Genomic DNA, 19,249 nt, shown 5'->3' on the forward strand with positions numbered 1-19,249 from the left:
AAGAGCATGGAGTATAGAGGGAGAGGTGGAGAAAAGGATACATGTGGAAAAGTGGAGAAACAAAAGCTTGGCTTGAAATACAGAAGCATTTTTAATTAATTCTCAAAGAGAGACAGATTATCCTATTGTAGATATTCAATTTTCTATAGCTCCTGCATACAAGCATCTTGTGGGAGTTGATAGTGTCAATATGTCAAAGTGGCTGTCATTGTTGAAAAACGACTGTACATTATATTTTGCACTGGCATCCCTAAATTCACTGTCATGTTGACGCAACCCCAGTTTGAATGTGAACTTGTCTTCCTGCTCAATGACAGAGAGAGAGAAAGCGTGTGAGAGAGGTATAGTGGAGGTGGCTGCCAGAGGCTTGTCTGTACTGTGCCACAGCTGGTGAGACAGTGTGCAGTCACAGTGTGGGAGAGGAAGTGCAGCCTCACTCCAGCGTCTGTGCTTCTCTTTGCCCGACTGCCGCTGTTAGGGGAGGAGTGGGGAGATGGAGGGATGAGCCAATGGATGGATGCAGGGGGTGGGTTGTATAGGGTTTGAATAATATCACATTTTGATAATAGTGATGATAGGAATATAGTTGTTTAGCAGATGCATTAATCCAAAGAGAAATTCCATGGTGACGGAATTACGCTGAGACTGGGCCACATACAGCATGCTGAATATGTACTAACTTTAAGTCGCTTTATGAACTGATACGCAAAACGACGCCGGATTCAAAACGTATAATTTTTTGATTTTTTGCTACAAATAGAATGTTATTTATATGTTGGATACAATCTTCCCAGCTCTACAGATTTTGCTGCGAAGAGAGATTCATTAGATCATTTGTTTTGGTACTGTCCATTTGTAGCTTGTTTTTGGTCGCAGGTCCAGGAATGGCTGTAGGATTGCAATATTTACCTGGAGCTAACCCTGCAGATAACACTACTGGGTAATCTGAAAAGTCATAGTCAATCGATCAATACTTTTAGCAAAAACGTTTATTTTCAATTTACAATCTGTAGAAACAATGAGAATAGAAGGGTTCAGAACTTTTGTGAAACATCACAGAACAGTTGAAAAATATATGGCAAATAGAAATCCAATATGGATAGTTAAGAGATCGATGGGAGGTGTTGAATGGAGCTGAAGGTTGGGACTAATAACAACTAACAATAACTAATAACAACAAGATAACTAATGTAAAGCATACTGTGTCCATAATAAGTATATAGGTTATAGGTTGAGAGCTTTTGTTGAAAGAGCACAGTTTGAAAGATATGGCATATAGAAGCAAACCGGATGGACATCATGAAAATGATCAGAGAGGTTGAGGGTAGAGGAAGTTCAGGAGTAAAACAAACAAAATATAATTATTGTAAAATTGACTGTGTCCATCAAATGTATATAGTATGTATAAACTGGAAGTAGAGGCCTTAGCGTTGTTGTTCACTAGTTTACTCCAATTAGGAAGGGGTGGTGGGGTTGGAAAGTAATAAAAGGGAAATATATTTTTTAAAAGGATATGTGTATATATATGTATGTATGTGTATATGTATGTGTATGTATGTATGTATGTATGTATGTATGTATATATATATATATATATATATATATATATATATATATATATAAATATATATAAACTAAACAAAAAAGAAACGTCCTCTCACTGTCAACTGTGTTTATTTTCAGCAAACTTAACATGTGTAAATATTTGTATGAACATAACAAGATTCAACAACTGAGACATAAACTGAACAAGTTCCACAGACATGTTGTAACGATCCCGGCTGTCTGAGTCGGGTCCTGGTCGTAATCTCCAGTTTCCCGAGGGTTCGGGAAACGCTCCGGGAGCGCTCTGGTTTCGCACCTGCTTCCCATTAGCAATCTGCACACCTGGGCCTAATCAGCACCTTTCTTAGGCTCTGGCCCAACATCCAGTTCCTGCCGGATCGGTAGCATGAACAGTAGGTGTTCTGTGTATCAGTTTAGAGCGTTCTAGCATGAGTTTTGTTATTTTGTACTTTGTTGAGTTTTTGTGTTCTTACCTCGTTTTTGTTCCACCTGCAGTCACCACGTCCGGAACCCTTCACCTCACTCTGCCTGATGGTCGGCGGCTGCCGAGCCATCACTGGACCCAATACAGCACCCCCAACTACTCAACCACGCCGCCTCGCTCTGTCCCTGGATTATACTGCACCTTTTTGTCGTATCTAATAAACCCTCACCTTCGTTCAACTCTCCCTTGTCCTGGTCTGCTTTTGGGTTCTGGCTGAGGGAACTGTGACAGACGATCCGGCCAAATATGAACCCAGCGGACCTGGACTCTGTTCGCCATGCCATTACCCAGCAGGAGAAGATGTTGGGCCATCATAGCATGGTACTACAGGAGATCGCGTTGTCAGTTCGGAACCTTTCTACCGGCCTGACGGAGGTCCAGAACCAACGCCAGTGTCCGGTGGAGGACTCACTGCAGTTTCACCCATCTCGCCTGCCGCTTCTGAAGTTGTGTCCCTCCTTGAGCCCAAGGTTCCGGCGCCGGATAAATATGAGGGGGAGCTGGGAAGATGCCGTTCCTTCCCTTATGCAGTGTGGATTAGTGTTCGATCTACAGCCCTACTCTTATGCCACTGACAAGGCAGGATAGCCTTTTTTGATTGAGTTGCTGCGTGGTCGAAGCGCTGGAGTGGGCTTCAGCCGTTTGGGAACGACAGGATCCCTGCATGGCTTCATACCAGGGGTTCACGGCCGAGATGAGGAAGCTCTTCGACCATTCCGTCCGAGGGGGGACGAGCTAGGCGTCTGTTTTCTCTTCACCAAGGAACTGCATGGCGTGGCCGACTTCGTGATCGAAGTTCAAGACGTTGGCTGTGGAGAGTGGGTGAGAACGAGAGTCTTTGCAAGCGGCCTTTTACCAGGGCCTGTCGGAGCAGCTCAAGGATGAGTTGATCTCCTATCCGGAGCCTAGTGACCTGGACAGCTTGGTAGTCTTGTCTATTCGGGTGGATAATCGAGTCCGAGGAGCGAAGGAGGGGAGAGAAGCAATGGGGGTCCGTCCAATCGATCAGCTTCTCAGTTCCCAGTCGGATCGGGTGGTGGACCAGAACCGTCGATCATTCTCCACCACTAAGGATTAGTGGAGAGGACCTCTCTCCCGATTCTGAACCCATGCAAGTGGGGGCGCACGGGTTAACCAAGGAGGAGCGTCAACATAGACGTAAGACCAACTGCTGCCTCTACTGTGGTCGCTCGGGACATTACATCTCCACTTGTTCCCCGGCGGTCGTCAAACTGCCCGGCTCGCTAAAGTTGGGAGGACTTTTTAGCGAGCCAGTTTCAACTCCTCTCAGTACCTCTGTCAGACCCCGCTTCCCGGCTACCCTTGTGAACAGGAATCAGAGCTTAGCGCTTAACGCTTTTATCGATTCAGGTGCCGATGGAAGCTTTCTTGATGCCGAGTTGGTGGAACAGCTGGGAGCTTTCCAAGGAGCAATTGCGGAAGCCATTAGGCGACCACTCTGAACGGCAGTAGTCTGGCACGTATCCACGATGAGGACGGAACCGGTTAAGATGCCGGTTGTCGGGGAATCATTCGGAGATGATTTCATTTTTCATTCTGCCGTCTTCCCATGTTCCTCTGGTCCTTGGATACCCCTGGCTGAAGGAACACAATCCCACGTTCGATTGGGCGACGGGCAAGGTAACGAAGTTGGAGCCTTGATTGTCATGCTAACTGTCTCAAGACTGCCTGCCCCCATTCGGTTCCCAGTCAGGTGATTGAGGCTAAACCCCAGATTTGTCCCTGGTTCCCGAGACATATCACGATTTGGGGGAAGTTTTCAGTAAGCAGAAGGCTCTGTCACTTCCTCCCACCGACCATATGATTGTGCCATCAACCTGGTTCCTGGAGCTGTCTACCCCAAGGGAAGGTTATACAGTATCTCCCGACCTGAACGTGAGGCGTTGGAGACCTACATCAAGGAGTCCCTAGCTGCTGGTCTCGTTCGTCCCTCGTCATCACCCCTGGGGGCAGGATTCTTCTTTGTGGGAAAGAAGGATGGCTCTCTTCGACCGTGTATTGATTATCGGGGTTGAATGACATCACGGTCAAGAACAAGTATCCCCTGCCCTTGATGAGTTCTGCCTTCGACTCCTTACAGGGTGCTACGGTGTTCACCAAGCTAGACCTACGCAATGCGTATCACCTGGTCCGGATCAGAGAGGGGACGAGTGGTTGACGGGTTTCAATACACCGATGGGTCACTTCGAGTATCAGGTGATGCCGTTTGGACTGACCAATGCTCCAGCGGTATTCCAGAGTATGGTGAACCACGACGTCCTGAGAGATATGATCGGTCTCTTCGTGTTTGTTTACCTGGATGACATTCTGATCTTCTCGAAGGAACCTTCCGACCACGTCCAGCATGTCCGGCAGGTTCTGCAGCGTTGTTGGAGAATCGTCTGTTCGTGAAGGGCCGAGAAGTGCGAGTTTCACGCCCACACTACATCCTTTCTCGGGTACATCATCTCCAGGGGTGAGATTAGGATGGATCAGGAGAAGGTTAGAGCGGTTCTGGAATGGGTCCAGCCCGGTACGAGATTGCAACTCCAGAGATTTTTGGGGTTTGCGAATTTCTACCGCAGATTCATCCGGGATTACAGCCGTGTGGCCGCTCCGTTAACTGCCTTGACTTCCAGTATCAGGACCTTCAAGTGGAATCCGGAGGCGGATCGAGCGTTTCTGGATTTGAAGAGGCGATTCACCAACGCACCGATTCTCTCTCAACCGGACACGGCCCGTCAGTTCGTCGTTGAAGTGGACGCGTCTGATGTGGGAGTTGGCGCCATCCTGTCGCAGCGATGCTCCACGGACAGTAAACTCCATCCCTGGCGCCTACTACTCTCGTCGCCCTTTCGCCTGCAGAGAGGAATTACGATGTGGGTAACCGGGGAGCTTCGCGGTGAAACTTGCCTTGGAGGAGTGGCGCCACTGGTTGGAGGGGGCGGAGCAACCGTTTATTGTCTGGACTGACCACAAGAATCTTGCTTACGTGCAATCAAGCTAAACGTCTCAACTCCCGTCAGGCCAGGTGGCGTTGTTTTCGGACGATTCAAGTTTGCCCTGACGTTCCGACCTGGATCTAAGAACGGCAAGGCGGACGCCTTGTCCCCGGATGTTCTCCAAGACGGAGGGAGAGTGGGTCCAAGACCGAGACTATTCTCCCCCGGAACTGCGTCGTGGGAGCAGTGATGTGGAAGATTGAGGAGGAGGTGCTGGCGGCCCTTCGGACTCAGCCCGGTCCCGTAACGGTCCACCCGGTCGGTTGTTTGTGCCTGAGTCGGTTCGTCCTGCTGTCCTCAAATGGTCCCACGCCAGCAAGATGGCTTGTCACCAGGCGTGGCTCGGACTATGGCGTTTCTTCGCAGAGCGTTTTTGGTGGCCTGCCATGGCCGAGGATACTCGGGGTTTTGTTGCTGCCTGTCCAGTGTGTGCGACAGAATAAGAGTACCAATCGGCCCAGCTCTGGACTACTTCACCCCCTTCCTATTCCCGGCGTCCATGGTCGCACCTCTGGCCCTGGACTTCGTCACGGGGTTGCGGCTTCTGAGGGAACACGTCCGTTCTGACTATCGTTGGACCGATTCAGCAAGTTCGCCCACTTTGTGCCTATTGCCAAGCTTCCCTCTGCCTCGGAGACGTCCGAGATCCTGGTTAGGGAGGTTTTCAGGGTCCACGGTTTGCCCAGTGATATCGTTTCCCGACCGTGGCCCTCAGTTTATCCCTCTGCTGTCTGGAAGTCCTTCTGTTTGGCCATTGGAGCTACAGTCAGTCTCACATCTGGTTTTCACCCCCAATCCAATGGTCAGGCGGAGAGAGCCAACCAGAAGATGGAATCCACGCTACGCTGTCTGGTCTCTTCCAACCCCACCTCCTGGGCCTCTCAGTTGCCTTGGGTTGAGTATGCCCACAATACTCTCCCCACATCTGCCACTGGGATGTCTCCCTTCCAGTGCCTGTAGTGGCTACCAACCTCCTCGTTCCCTTCTCAGGAGAAGGAGCTCTCAGTGCTGCCTTCTGTTCAGGCCCATATTCGGCGTTCACCGGACCTGGCATCGGGCCAGAAAGGCACTCCTTAGAGGTTTGGACCGGTATCAGCTCCAGGCGAATTTCGTCGCCGGATACCCGCTCCCACCTATACCATCGGAGATAGGGTTTGGTTGGCCATACGGGATCTTCCGGTACGGACTGAGTCTAGGAAGTTGTTACCGGAGTTTATTGGTCCGTTTGTGGTGGAGAAGGTGATCAATCCCAGTGGCAGTGCGACTCAAACTACCGAGGACGCTCAGAGTCCATCCCACCTTTCATGTCTCCTGCCTCAAGCCTGTCTTCCTCAGTCCTCTGTTGCCTCCTCCGCCTCCTCCTCCTCCTCCTCGGATGATCGGAGGTGGTCCTGCCTGCACACGGTGCGCCGCATTATGGATTCCAGACGGCGGGGCCGGGGTTTCCAGTATCTCGTGGACTGGGAGGGGTATGGTCCTGAAGAGAGGAGTTGGATTCCGCGGCGACAGGTCCTAGATGCGGATCTCATCAGGGACTTTTTACCCCCAGCTCCATCCTGGCGCTCCGGGGAGTCCGGCCCGGTGGCGTTACAGCCGGAGGGGGGTACTGTAGACGATCCCGGCTGTCTGAGTCGGGTCCTGGTCGTAATCTCCAGTTTCCCGAGGGGGCTCGGGAACGCTCCGGGAGCGCTCTGGTTTCGCACCTGCTTCCCATTAGCAATCTGCACACCTGGGCCTAATCAGCACCTTTCTTAGGCTCTGGCCCAACATCCCAGTTCTGCCGGATCGTTAGCCATGAACAGTAGGTGTTCTGTGTATCAGTTTAGAGCGTTCTAGCGTGAGTTTTGTTATTTTGTACTTTGTTGAGTTTTTGTGTTCTTACCTCCGTTTTTGTTCCACCTGCAGTCACACGTCCGAACCTTCACTCCACTCTGCCTGATGGTCGGCGGCTGCCGAGCCATCACTGGACCCAGTATGCAACCCCAACTACTCAACCACGCCGCCCGCTCTGTCCCTGGATTATACTGCACCTTTTTGTCGTATCTAATAAACCCTCACCTTCGTTCAACTCTCCTTGTCCTGGTCTGCTTTTGGGTTCTGGCTGAGGGAACTGTGACACATGTGACTAACAGAAATTGAATAATATGTCCCTGAACAAAGGGGGGGTCAAAATCAAAAGTAACAGTCAGTATGGAGTGGCCACCAGCTGATGTAAGTACTGCATTGCATCCCCCTCATGGACTGCACCAGATTTGCCACGTTCTTGCTGTGAGATGTTAGCCCACTCTTCCACCAAGGCACCTGCAAGTTCTGACATTTTCTGGGGGGAATGGGCTAACCCTCACTCCTCCATCAACAGGCCCAGATGTGCTCAAGGGATTGAGGTCGGGTTGATGGCATGGCAGAACACTGACATTCCTGTCTTGCAGGAATAACAGAACGAGCAGTATGGCTGGTGGCATTGTCATGCTGGAGGGTAGGTCAGGGGATGAACTGAGGAAGGGACACATGAGGGGAGGAGGATGTTTCCTGTAATGCAAGGGTTGAGATTGCCTGGAACGACAACAAGTCAGTCCGATGATGCTGTGACACACCGCCCCAGACATGACGGACCCTCCACCTCCAAATCGATCCCGCCTCCAGTGTACAGGCCTTGGTGTAACGCTCATTCCTTCAATGATAAACGCAATCCGAATCACCCCCTGGTGAGACAAACGCGAACGCCAGTGAAGAGCATTTTTGCAGTAATGTTGTAGACGATGGATTTGTGATTAGGTGAGTTGTTGCCTTACAACAGGCCTACAAGCCCTGAGTCCAGCCTCTCTAGCTATTGCGGAAGTTGAGCACTGATGGAGGGATTGTGGTCCTGGTGTAACTCGGGCAGTTGTGTTGCCATCCTGTACCTGTCCCGCAGGTGTGATGTTGGATGTAGATCCGGTGCAGATGTTGTTACATGTGGTTGCGTGGGAGATATGGCGTCTCCCTGTAGCGCGTTTAGGCGTTAAAGAGGAATTGCAATTATGTTGGGGGACATCTGCAGTCATGCCTCCTTGCAGCATGCCTAAGGCGTACGTTCAGAGATGAGCAGGAAACCTGGGCATCTTTCTTTTGGTGTTTTTAGAGTCAGTAGAAAGGGCCTCTTTAGTGTCTAAGTTTTATAACTGTGACCTCAATTGCCACTATAAGCTGTTGGTGTCTTAACAACCGGCACAGGTGCATGTTCATTAATTGTTATGGTTCATTGAACAAGCATGGGAAACAGTAGTTTAAAACCTCTTACAATGAAGATCTGTGAAGTTATTTTGAATTTTTAGAATTTTGAAAGAAGTTGGAAAAATTTGGATTATATATATTTAGAAAAAAACATAGGGATTGGAAGTGATGAAGACAATTAATTGATGGAAGTAAATCTATCTGCAATCTATTAAAGCCGATTACCCAAAAAATAAAAATAATAATAATATTAAGTAGTTGGGAAATTAGGGTAGAACAATTACGTGAGACACTTTAAAATGATAAAATAAAAAATTGATTAAAGTTAGCAAACATAGAACTATGAATAAGATACTTTTAACAATCACTGAAAATGTAACAAAATCACATTTACAGGAATAACTGTGCAAATACAAAGTTTGGTAACAGAATAAAACTGAGGGAGTCTTTACTATAATTCTGTTACCAAACTTTGCACCTGCACAGTTTTCCCAGTAAATGTTTATTTATTTACTGTGTAAATTGTTCAAAGTAGTCATTGTGCATAGCGTTTGTCACGATCGTTTACTGATGAGACAGACCAAGGCGCAGCGTGATAAGCGTACATTTTATTACGTACTTAACACGACACAAAACAACAAACAAACGATACGTGAAGTCCTAGGTTACACAAAACAAACCTTTACGGAACAAGATCCCACCCAGACTGGTGCCAAACGGCTGCCTAAGTATGGTCCCCAATCAGAGACAACGAGCTACAGCTGCCTCTGATTGGGAACCACCCTAGCCAACATAGATCTAACATCTAGAAAACACAACATAGAAAAATATGACATAGAAACTCCAAACCCTGGCTCAACATTTAAGAGTCCCCAGAGCCAGGGCGTGACAGTACCCCAGCAAGGCGCGGACTGCGACCGCGTGCCACACAAACACAACAGGGTAGGGGGCCGGGTGGGCATTCCGCCTCGGAGGTGGATCCGCTCCGGGCGTGACCCACCACTTTCTCTCCACCTCCCCGTTGCGCCCCTGGTCTGGTCTGGCACCGCTGACTGGAGCTGGACCCGACGACGGTGGATCGATCTGCTACAGGCTGGACTGGAGCCGCTGACGGAGCTGGACTGGGCACGGTGGAGCGGATTGTCTGGCTCGAGTGGATCCGCTGGCCGGAGCTGGACTGGGCACCGGTGGAGCGATTGCTCTGGCTCCGAGTGGAGCAGCTGACCAGTGCCGGACCAGGCACCGGTGGAACAGGCACGGGCCGGCGGACTGGACACACGCACCACTGGCGTGCGGGTAGCAGGAGCGCCGGACCGGGCTGACGACGCGCACCACTTGCTTGGTGCGGGGAGCAGGAGCGGGCGGACCGGGCTGACGACGCGCTCACTGGCGGTGCGGGGAGCAGGAACGGGCGGACGGGTGGCGACGCAGCACCACTGGCCTGGCGCGAGGGACAGGAACAGGCCGACCGGTGCAACGCGCACCACTGTCTTGGTGCGACGGACAGGAACAGGCGGGCTGGACTGGGAACACGCACCACTGGCTGGTGCGGGAGCAGGAACAGGCCGGACCGGGCTGGCGACGCGCACCACTGGCTTGGTGCGAGGGGCAGGAACAGGCCGGACCGGGTTGGCGACGCGCACCACTGGCTTGGTGCGAGGGAGGAACAGGCCGGACGGGCTGGCGACGCCTGCACTACTGGCTTGGTGCGAGGGACAGGAACAGGCCTGGCTGGACTGGGGAACACGCACCACTGGCTTGGTGCGGGGAGCAGGAACAGGCCGGGCTGGACTGGGGAAACACGGACCACTGGCGTGCGGGGAGCCGAACGGCCGGGCCGGACTGTGGAGGCGGACTGGAGGTCTGGAGCGAAGAGCTGACACAACCCGTCCTGGCTGAATGCCTACTTCCACATAATACGTGAGAGGCATCATCACAGGACGACGGGGCTGTGCACTCGTACTGGCGCTACAGCACGTGGCACTGGCGCAGGATATACGGGACCGAGGAGGCGTACTGGAGACCACGAGCGTTGAGCCGGCACACCCCGTCCTGGCTGAATGCCCATCTTTGCACGACACGTGCGTGGTGCTAGCACAGGACGTACAGGACTGTGCCGGAACACTTGCGGCACAGTACGTGGCTCCGCATAACACGGAGCCTGCCCAGTCACAGCTTCCCTAGCCTGAGTACGGGGAGTTGGCTCTGCTCTAACCCTAGGGCTCCGCCAACCACCCTTTAGCCCCCAAAAAATTTTTAGTGGGGCTGTCTCTCGGGCTTCCTCCTCGGCCGGTACCCTCTCGTTGCCGCTGCTCCTCTCTATGCGCGCCTCCACAGCCCCCGGAGCTCGATCCATTCGGCCTGAATCTCCTCCCAAGTCCAGGATCCCCTTCCCGTCCAGGATCTCCTCCCAGGTCCAGGCTGTCTGTTTCTGGACACGCGCTTTAGTCCTCTTTTGGTGGGATCTTCTGTCACGATCGTTTACTGATGAGACGGACCAAGGCGCAGCGTGATAAGCGATACATTTTATTACGTACTTAACACGACACAAAACAACAAACAAACGATACGTGAAGTCCTAGGTTACACAAAACAAACCTTACGGAACAAGATCCCACCCAGACTGGTGCCAAGCGGCTGCCTAAGTATGGTCCCCAATCAGAGACAACGAGCTACAGCTGCCTCTGATTGGGAACAACCCTGACCAACATAGATCACAACGATCTAGAAAACACAACATAGAAAATCCATGACATAGAAACTCCAACTGGCTCAACAATTTAAGAGTCCCCAGAGCCAGGGCGTGATAGCGTTGTATAGTTTGTTAAAAACTTTGTTTGGCATACATTTGAACAAATCTGAGTCTTAGCGTAATTGTGTTACCATGGAAAGTAACTCGAAGTTAACACATATTCAGTATGCTGCTTATGCTTGGCCCATTGCAGTAAATGAACCTACCATTCTGGTGTTGGAAAGCACCCTGATAGAAGATAATTTAACAAGTATATCTACGGGGTCAAGTCCTGGTCACTCTATTTTTATTATAGCTATAAAGGTTTGGAAGGATCTCTTCAATGTTTTACATCATTTAGTTTTTATTCTACACTGTCCCATTTCATTAAAAATATAATTTTAGATTTCATCCATGTGTATGTCAGCTATAACAAAGTAACCCTCTTTTCACTCTCACCCTTTCTCCTGCTATCTCTTCTCTCCCCCGCTCCGTCTGTTCTTCTTTTCAAATTCATTTCAAAGGTGAACTTTATTGGCTTATTGGCATGACTGCTGTGTTGCCAAAGCAGATGAACACTGGATCAGCAGCACATCACTGTAGTGCAGTCTCCTTTAATCCCCCCTACACCTCTCTCCTCTCTCTCTCCCTCTCTCTTCCTTTCTCTCTCTCTCCCTCTCTCCCTCCCTCTCACATTCAGGTTCAAAAAGAGTCTTTATTGGCATGACATGGTTATAACACGTAGTCGTCCGGTGTTAACACACAGCTAGTGCAATAACGACAACCTCTCTCTCTTCTCTCACTATGTTCTGTCTTTCTCTTTTTTCGATGTTCTCTCTTTCTCTCTCCAATAATACTTCTCTAAGTATATTGTCTGTGTACTGTGCAGTATGTGTGGAGAGAGAGAAAGAGAGAGATATGAGGGAAGAGAAGAGAGAGGAGAGATGAAGAGAGAGAGAATAGATGGGGTGGGAATTAAACATTCTGATGGTGGAAAAGGAGGTTGCTGGGTTTATGGGTTGATGACATATAATGGGCCATTGTTCCATTTACATATTGAGCTAGTATGTGTGTGTGTTGGAATGGGAGACAGAAAAGGAAAGATATGAGAGGTGTCCTGTTGTCCCACTTCACAGACAGAGTCAGACAAAGACAGAGAGTTAACATGGGAGCGATACCAAACAATTCCCATGAGTCCAGTGGCAGGTTTGATGCTCTCCCACCAGAACCTAAAACCACAGCAGACACATGCCTTGTAGGAGTTTTGTCAGCCAGCCATGGCCCAAGGGCACGTATGATGCCAGTGTCACGTCTGGCAGAACGAGGGGACACACACACACAGGACAAGCGACTCCTGACCATGGCATGGCAAGGGGGGCCGTGGTGGTAGCAGTGATTTAAAGAGGAGGAGGAGGGGTCTTGGGTGGCTCTGGACAAAGCAAAGTGAGAGGCAGTTAGGGAAGGAGGATGGAGTTGGTAGATTGAAGGCTTATTGTCTTACCTCCTGTCTTGTAACATGTTCTGCTTTGGAAATACTCCTGTCATGCCAATTAATTTTAATCGGGCTAAATGGAGGGAAGCACGGGGGTAAGGGAGAAGCTGAGAGGGAGGAGGAAGAGAAGAAAGAGAAAGAGGGTGGTCTTTTCACACTGACGGTGACGGAGAGCGTGTTACAACATATTGCCTAAAAAAATAACACACAGAAAGGCTGCCCATGAGGTGGGGGATGTGTTCTGGGTGCAGGGTTAAGGGTGGAGGGCTGACCACTGCCCTGCTCTGCCTAGTGTGTGTCTGTGTCTGTGTGTGTCTGTGTGTGTGTGTGTGGGGTGTGTGTGTGTGTGTGTGTGTGTGTGTGTGTGTGTGTGTGTGTGTGTGTGTGTGTGTGTGTGTGTGTGTGTGTGTGTGTGTGTGTGTGTGTGTGTGTGTGTGTGTGTGTGTGTGTGAGAGCGAGCTGCATTGAGGCAAACTCGTGTTACCTCCAGCTCTGTGGGTGTGGCACGGGGCAGTGTCTGTTAGCGCAGCGACGTCCCGAGTGTGAAGTGGTGCGATGCGGCCACAGCATGACCATGGCTCAGGGCCTGGTGTGGTAGAGAAAGAGGACAGGTGACATTTAGGATGAGGGCAGAAGAGAGGTAGTGGAAAAAAAGAAAGAAAGAAAGAAAAAGAGAGAGAGAGAGAGAGAGAGAGGGGGGGAGGGGGGGGAGAGAGAGAGAGAGAGAGAGAGAGAGAGAGAGAGAGAGAGAGAGAGAGAGAGAGAGAGAGGACGTGCAGCAAGGGAATGACATTGGCCGCCTGTTGAAAGGAAACTAACCTGCTGTAAAGACCAGGATTTTGAGTGCATGTCAGACCACAGGAGATGTTGTGGGGCGATCAGTGCTTCTGCAGCTTTTTTTTATTAAGACAGAGCTGGAACGTCAAACTGCTGCAGCCCTCGGTGGGTTGCCGTCTAAACCTAGACAAGAAATGGGCCATAGAGAAACGATCTGTGTGTGAGTTAAGTGGTTCGGGTTTCAGTCAGCTAACGTCTCATGTCGAGAGGCAAAACAAAGAGCTCTCTGTTTTTTTCTTTGGTCTTCCGTTGTTCCTCTTCTATTTTCCCTGGAAGGGCTGCTGCGACGGTGGTTACATTATAATCAGAATCATGTTAGGGGCAAAATTAGTCAAATATTTTGAGACTCAAGACCTGGGATTTTTAATTAGGGTTCAAAAGTTGTTAGAATAAGGTCAGCACTAATTAGGTGATGGTCTGACAAATATGAGAACTAATTAAGTCTGCATGTGTTTGATTAAAGATAAGGAGGTTTTTATGATAAGAAATATGAAGCATGAGAGCAGAGAAGAGAGAGGAAGAGAGGCAGGTCTGATTGAGGTAGAGATAATACTGAGTGAGAGAGCTGGAGAGAGACAGAGAGAGAGAGACAGAATGAGACACAAGTGATTTTTTGATTATATATTCTGAGTGCATTATTTGTGTTCATATCAGCATGTTTGATTGGACGATTCTGTTAGCTATAATGTACTTTATGAGTTGTTTTTTGTGTGTGTATCCTGCACTGTAGATTTTAAACAAGCTAGTCTTCTAGCAAGACCTAGCGGGTTCTCTTTCCTCTCCTCTCTTGCTCTGCTCACTCTCTCTCTCTCTCTCTCTCCCCGCTCTCTCTCTCTCTCTCTCTCTCTCTATCTCTCTCTCTCTCTCTCTCTCTCTCTCTCTCTCTCTCTCTCTCTCGCTCTCTCTCTCTCTCCATCTTGCTCTCCTGCCTCGCTCTTGCATCTCTACCACATCAGGCAGCAGAGCAAGTCAATTAGCAACCCCTCGCTCACTTTATAATATATATAATAATATATAATTGCTCACTATATGTCCGCTGCAGAGAGACAAGAGAGAGAATTAGAGAAAACGATTTTTGATCAGTCATGGAAATAAAGTGCTGAAAACATATTGGCTCACTATTTAAAAAAGAAGATAGAGAACAAGCTGGATGAAAATACAGGAGTTTTGGCGCAGGTACTGCCGACTAGCGCTAGGTAACGTACCTAGAAAATATGTACAGTGGGGAGAACAAGTATTTGATACACTGCCGATTTTGCAGTTTTCCTACTTACAAAGCATGTAGAGGTCTGTAATTTTTATTCATAGGTACACTTCAACTGTGAGAGATGGAATCTAAAACAAAATCCAGAAAATCATATTGTATGATTTTTTAAGTAATTAATTGCATTTTATTGCATGACATAAGTATTTGATCACCTACCAACCAGTAAGAATTCCGGCTCTCACAGACCTGTTAGTTTTTCTTTAAGAAGCCCTCCTGTTCTCCACTCATTACCTGTATTAACTGCACCTGTTTGAACTCGTCACTGTATAAAAGACACCTGTCCACACACTCAATCAAACAGACTCCAACCTCTCCACAATGGCCAAGACCAGAGAGCTGTGTAAGGACATCAGGGGATAAAATTGTAGACCTGCACAAGGCTGGGATGGGCTCAGGACAATAGGCATGCAGCTTGTTGAGAAGGCAACAACTGTTGGCGCAATTATTAGAAAATGGAAGAAGTTCAAGATGACGGTCAATCACTCTTTCGGTCTGGGGCTCCATGCAAGATCTCACCTCGTGGGGGCATCAAGATCATGAGGAAGGTGAGGGATCAGCCCAGAACACAGGCACTCCGGACCTGGTCAATGACCTGAAGAGAGCTGGGACCACGGTCTCAAAGACAACCATTAGTAACACACTACGCCGTCATGGATTAAAAATCCTGCAGCGCACGCAACGTCCCCCCTGCCTTCAAGCCAGCGCATGTCCAGGCCCGTCTGAAGTTTGCCAATGACCATCTGGATGATCCGGAGGAGGAATGGGAGAAGGTCAGGTGGTCTGATGAGACAAGAATAGAGCTTTTGGGTCTAAACTCCACTCGCTCGTGTTTGGAGGAAGAAGAAGGATGAGTACAACCCCAAGAACACCATCCCAACCAGTGAAGCATGGAGGTGGAAACATCATTCTTTGGGATGCTTTTCCCTGCAAAGGGGACAGGACTGACTGCACCGTGAGGGAGGGGATGGATGGGGCCATGTATCGCGAGATCTTGGCCAACAACCCCTTCCCCTCAGTAAGATCATTGAAGAACTGGGTCGTGGCTGGGTCTTCCAGCATGATAACGACCAAAACACACAGCCAGGGCAACTAAGGAGTGGCTCCGTAAGAAGCATCTCAAGGTCCTGGAGTGGCCCTAGCCAGTCTCCAGACCTGAACCCAATAGAAAATCTTTGGAGGGAGCTGAAAGTCCGTGTGCCACAGGAGACAGCCCGAAACCTGAAGGATCTGGAGAAGGTCTGTATGGAGGGAGTGGGCCAAAATCCCGCTGCAGTGTGTGCAAACCTGGTCAAGACCTACAGGAAACGTATGATCTCTGTAATTGCAAACAAAGCTTTCTGTACCAAATATTAAGTTCTGCTTTTCTGATGTATCAAATACTTATGTCATGCAATAAAATGCAAATTAATTATTTAAAAAGTCATACAATGTGATTTTCTGGATTTTTTGTGTTTTAGATTCCGTCTCTCACAGTTGAAGTGTACCTATGATAAAAATTACAGACCTCTACATGCTTTGTAAGTAGGAAAACCTGCAAAATCGGCAGTGTATCAAATACTTGTTCTCCCCACTGTATATATTTCTTATTTACTTGGAGTCAAACTATCAATATAATATTGTCCAAAAATAATATTGCGATATGCTAACTGTATCGGTTATCTTCCCCCTCAACACTACTGTCAGGGCTGCTGGCTGCTGCTGCGAGGAGGGCACACATCTGCATCATGTCTGTTCCTGACAGGCACCAATCGGCTGTGGGTTAGCAGCTGTGGCTGGCGCGTGCCCCGACTCCTGGCCACGCTGCTGCTCACTCACTCTGCAGTCTGCACCAGGTCACAGCCCACCAGCCCTCCATACTCACCTTCTCTCACTATTCTATTGCTCTCTCTGACTCATTTCTCTCCCTCCTTAATTTTCTCTCATTCCCTCTCTTTACCCTCTTCATTCCCTCACCCAGCACCTCTCTGTCTCCATCTCTCTCTACCTTTATCTCTCGTGTTGTTCCCTCTCTCCTCCTATTATTCAGCCTCTGTGTTGTTCCATCTCTCCTCCTGTTGTTCAGCCTCTGTGTTGTTCCTCTCTCCTCCTGTTATTCAGCCTCTGTGTTGTTCCCTCTCTCTCCCCCTAGTTATTCAGCCTCTGTGTTGCAGTCCAGTACAGTAGACTGCAGTGGCTGCTTGGGACAGACAGAGACACACTCCCCCTCCTTAGGCATTTTAATGTGTGCTAATCGATACCCCAGCGCTCTGGGAGGTGATCATTGGACTGACCTTAATTATTGTTGCTGTAAATGGAAGTGTAGTCTTTATTTGGCTCTGGTCCTTTCTCTCTCCCTTTCTCTCTCTTTCTCTTCTCCTCTTTTTTTTTGCTAATGAAAATTCTGCAGACCTCTAGCTCTCGGAATGACTGCACGGGCCAGTACATTAACACTGCTCTTAGAAAGAGAGGAGGGAGCTGCAGGGGATTATGTGGAGGAGGGGGCTGAAATTCAATATAACTGTGTCTGGCAGTAATTTCACTGGAATAAATGGGAGCAGGGAGTGGGAGAGGAGATAGAGAGAGATCACAGGAGAGAGGGACATGAAAAAGAAAGTGGCAAAAGGGGATGAGATGGGATGAAGGTAGTGTGTAGAGGGACAAATGGACGAGGGCTAGGGGTCAATCGTGGCTTAGTGGAGAGGAGGGTACAGTGGAAATGTATTATCCAAAGACTTGCAAAACACTGACTTAGACGTGGAATATACTGTTGTGGAGTATACTGTTGTGGAATATACTGTTTATTCACGGTTATTATGTACATGTACTGTATATCATATATAAGTGACAAACACACACAGCATACTTATTCACCCCTTTCCGCTGTGCCATTTCAATGGTATAGTCTGATCTCATTCATGCGGAAACAAGGTAACGGATCAACCCATGTGCGTCCCTGGGTTGTGGAGGTTAGGGCTTTGATGTTGAGTGAAGCACGGATTCCTAAGCCAAAGAGATTTCAATACCCTGCCCCGGCTGACAGATACGTCTGATTTTACACTCTGACGCACTCTGACGCACACAGAAAAACACGGCCGCGCACACACACACACACACACACACACATACAGTATTGGGGAAAAAACTGCAGAGTGTTGTCTAGATAACTCCTCTCCCTTGATTACAGTCCAGTTCAATATTAAATGTAAATGTGTAGCATAGCATTACTAACCCCGACTCTTCTGTTCCCCCAGGATGACAACTCTATGTTCTTCCAGTTCGCCCGGCCCATCGAGCAGCAGGCCTCGGTCATGCTCAACATCGATGGAGGAGTACGACTGGTACATCTTCTCCATCGTCACCACATACTACCCCGGATACCTGGACTTTGTCACCAAGGTAACTCCCACCAACACAAGCCCTCATGACAGTGTAGCTCTCTTTTCACCCCTTCATTTGAATACTGCCACCAGGGCAATCGATGAGCAGATTCTAACGTCACTGTAGACTTATAGTCTTAACTTCTAGGATAGTGGTAGGAAGGCAACTACTAAGCCGACGGCTAATCTCAACATGTTCATGTAGTCAGGAAGTGTCAGTAGGTATTTAAATACTGTTACGTCGAGAGCAATCAGATTGGCCTTGTCAAATAGCCCTTCAGCCCTCTCACACACCTCTATCTTCCTCCATGTCGTTGAACACACTTTTTGTGATAACTCAATATTACAGATGATCATGCCCAACTCTATCTCTCAACCACCTAACCTCTTCCTCCCTGGTCTCTCCATCCCTTCCTGTACCCTGTAGATCCGGAGCACCATAGAGAACAGCTTTGTGGGCTGGGAGCTGGAGGAGGTTCTGCTGCTCGACATGTCAGTGGATCGATGGAGACTCTAAGATCCAGAACCAGCTGAAGAAGCTGCAGAGCCCTGTCATCCCCTGCTGTACTGCACTAGGAGGAGAGCCAACACCATCTTCGAAGTGCGCCCACCCGTAGGGATCACGGGCTACGGCTGCACCTGGATCGTCCCCTCGCTGGTGGCTGGGGGACGCTGAAGTGATCCTGCCGGAGTTCCCTACAGGTTGGTTTGGAATAACTTCTATGTGATTTATCTCCATTTAAAGTGTGTGATTGGTTGTTGTTTTGCTGTTGATTTATAGTTGGGAAGATGTGGGACCAGGTAGCTGGTACTGATCAAATCCTAACCTGAAATCCATGCACGAAATGCTAATTTTTTGGCAAAATCTTACATTGATATTTCTGCATGATTTACTGATAAATGGAAGTTAGTCGCGCATGTCAAATTGACAGATATGGCCCTTAATAATTTGTTACCATGTCAGCTATGTAAATCATTTGATGTGTGATGGTCGAGTGGGCGTATTGTACATGTTTTTCTGCAGGTTTTAACTGTCCCTTGAGTAGATTTGTCCTGCACATTAGGCAGTGACAGATGGGAGATACTGCATGAATTAAGGGTGTTTTTGTCAAACTGTCAAAATAAACACTTCAGTTTATCACTGTTTGATGAATTTACAGTATAGGCCTTACAGTAACCTTCAGAATGTGAATTGTCTCACGAAGTTCATATTGCTAGCACATATAGGCCTACACCTTTAATGGAGACACTTACCAACTAATTGAGAGTAAAAATAATGTGGTACGCGACATAGTTAAGGC

At 48.8% G+C, this 19,249-nt stretch overlaps 1 pseudogene; it reads left to right on the plus strand.

Annotated features, from left to right (window-relative positions):
• The window catches only part of LOC123481151, a 72,774-nt pseudogene extending 54,309 nt beyond the window's left edge, over window positions 1-18,465 (plus strand).
• Window positions 18,466-19,249: the final 784 nt, after the last annotated feature.

The sequence above is a fragment of the Coregonus clupeaformis genome, unplaced genomic scaffold (assembly GCF_020615455.1).
Source record: "Coregonus clupeaformis isolate EN_2021a unplaced genomic scaffold, ASM2061545v1 scaf0400, whole genome shotgun sequence".
In the NCBI taxonomy this organism is placed as follows: Eukaryota; Metazoa; Chordata; class Actinopteri; order Salmoniformes; family Salmonidae; genus Coregonus; species Coregonus clupeaformis.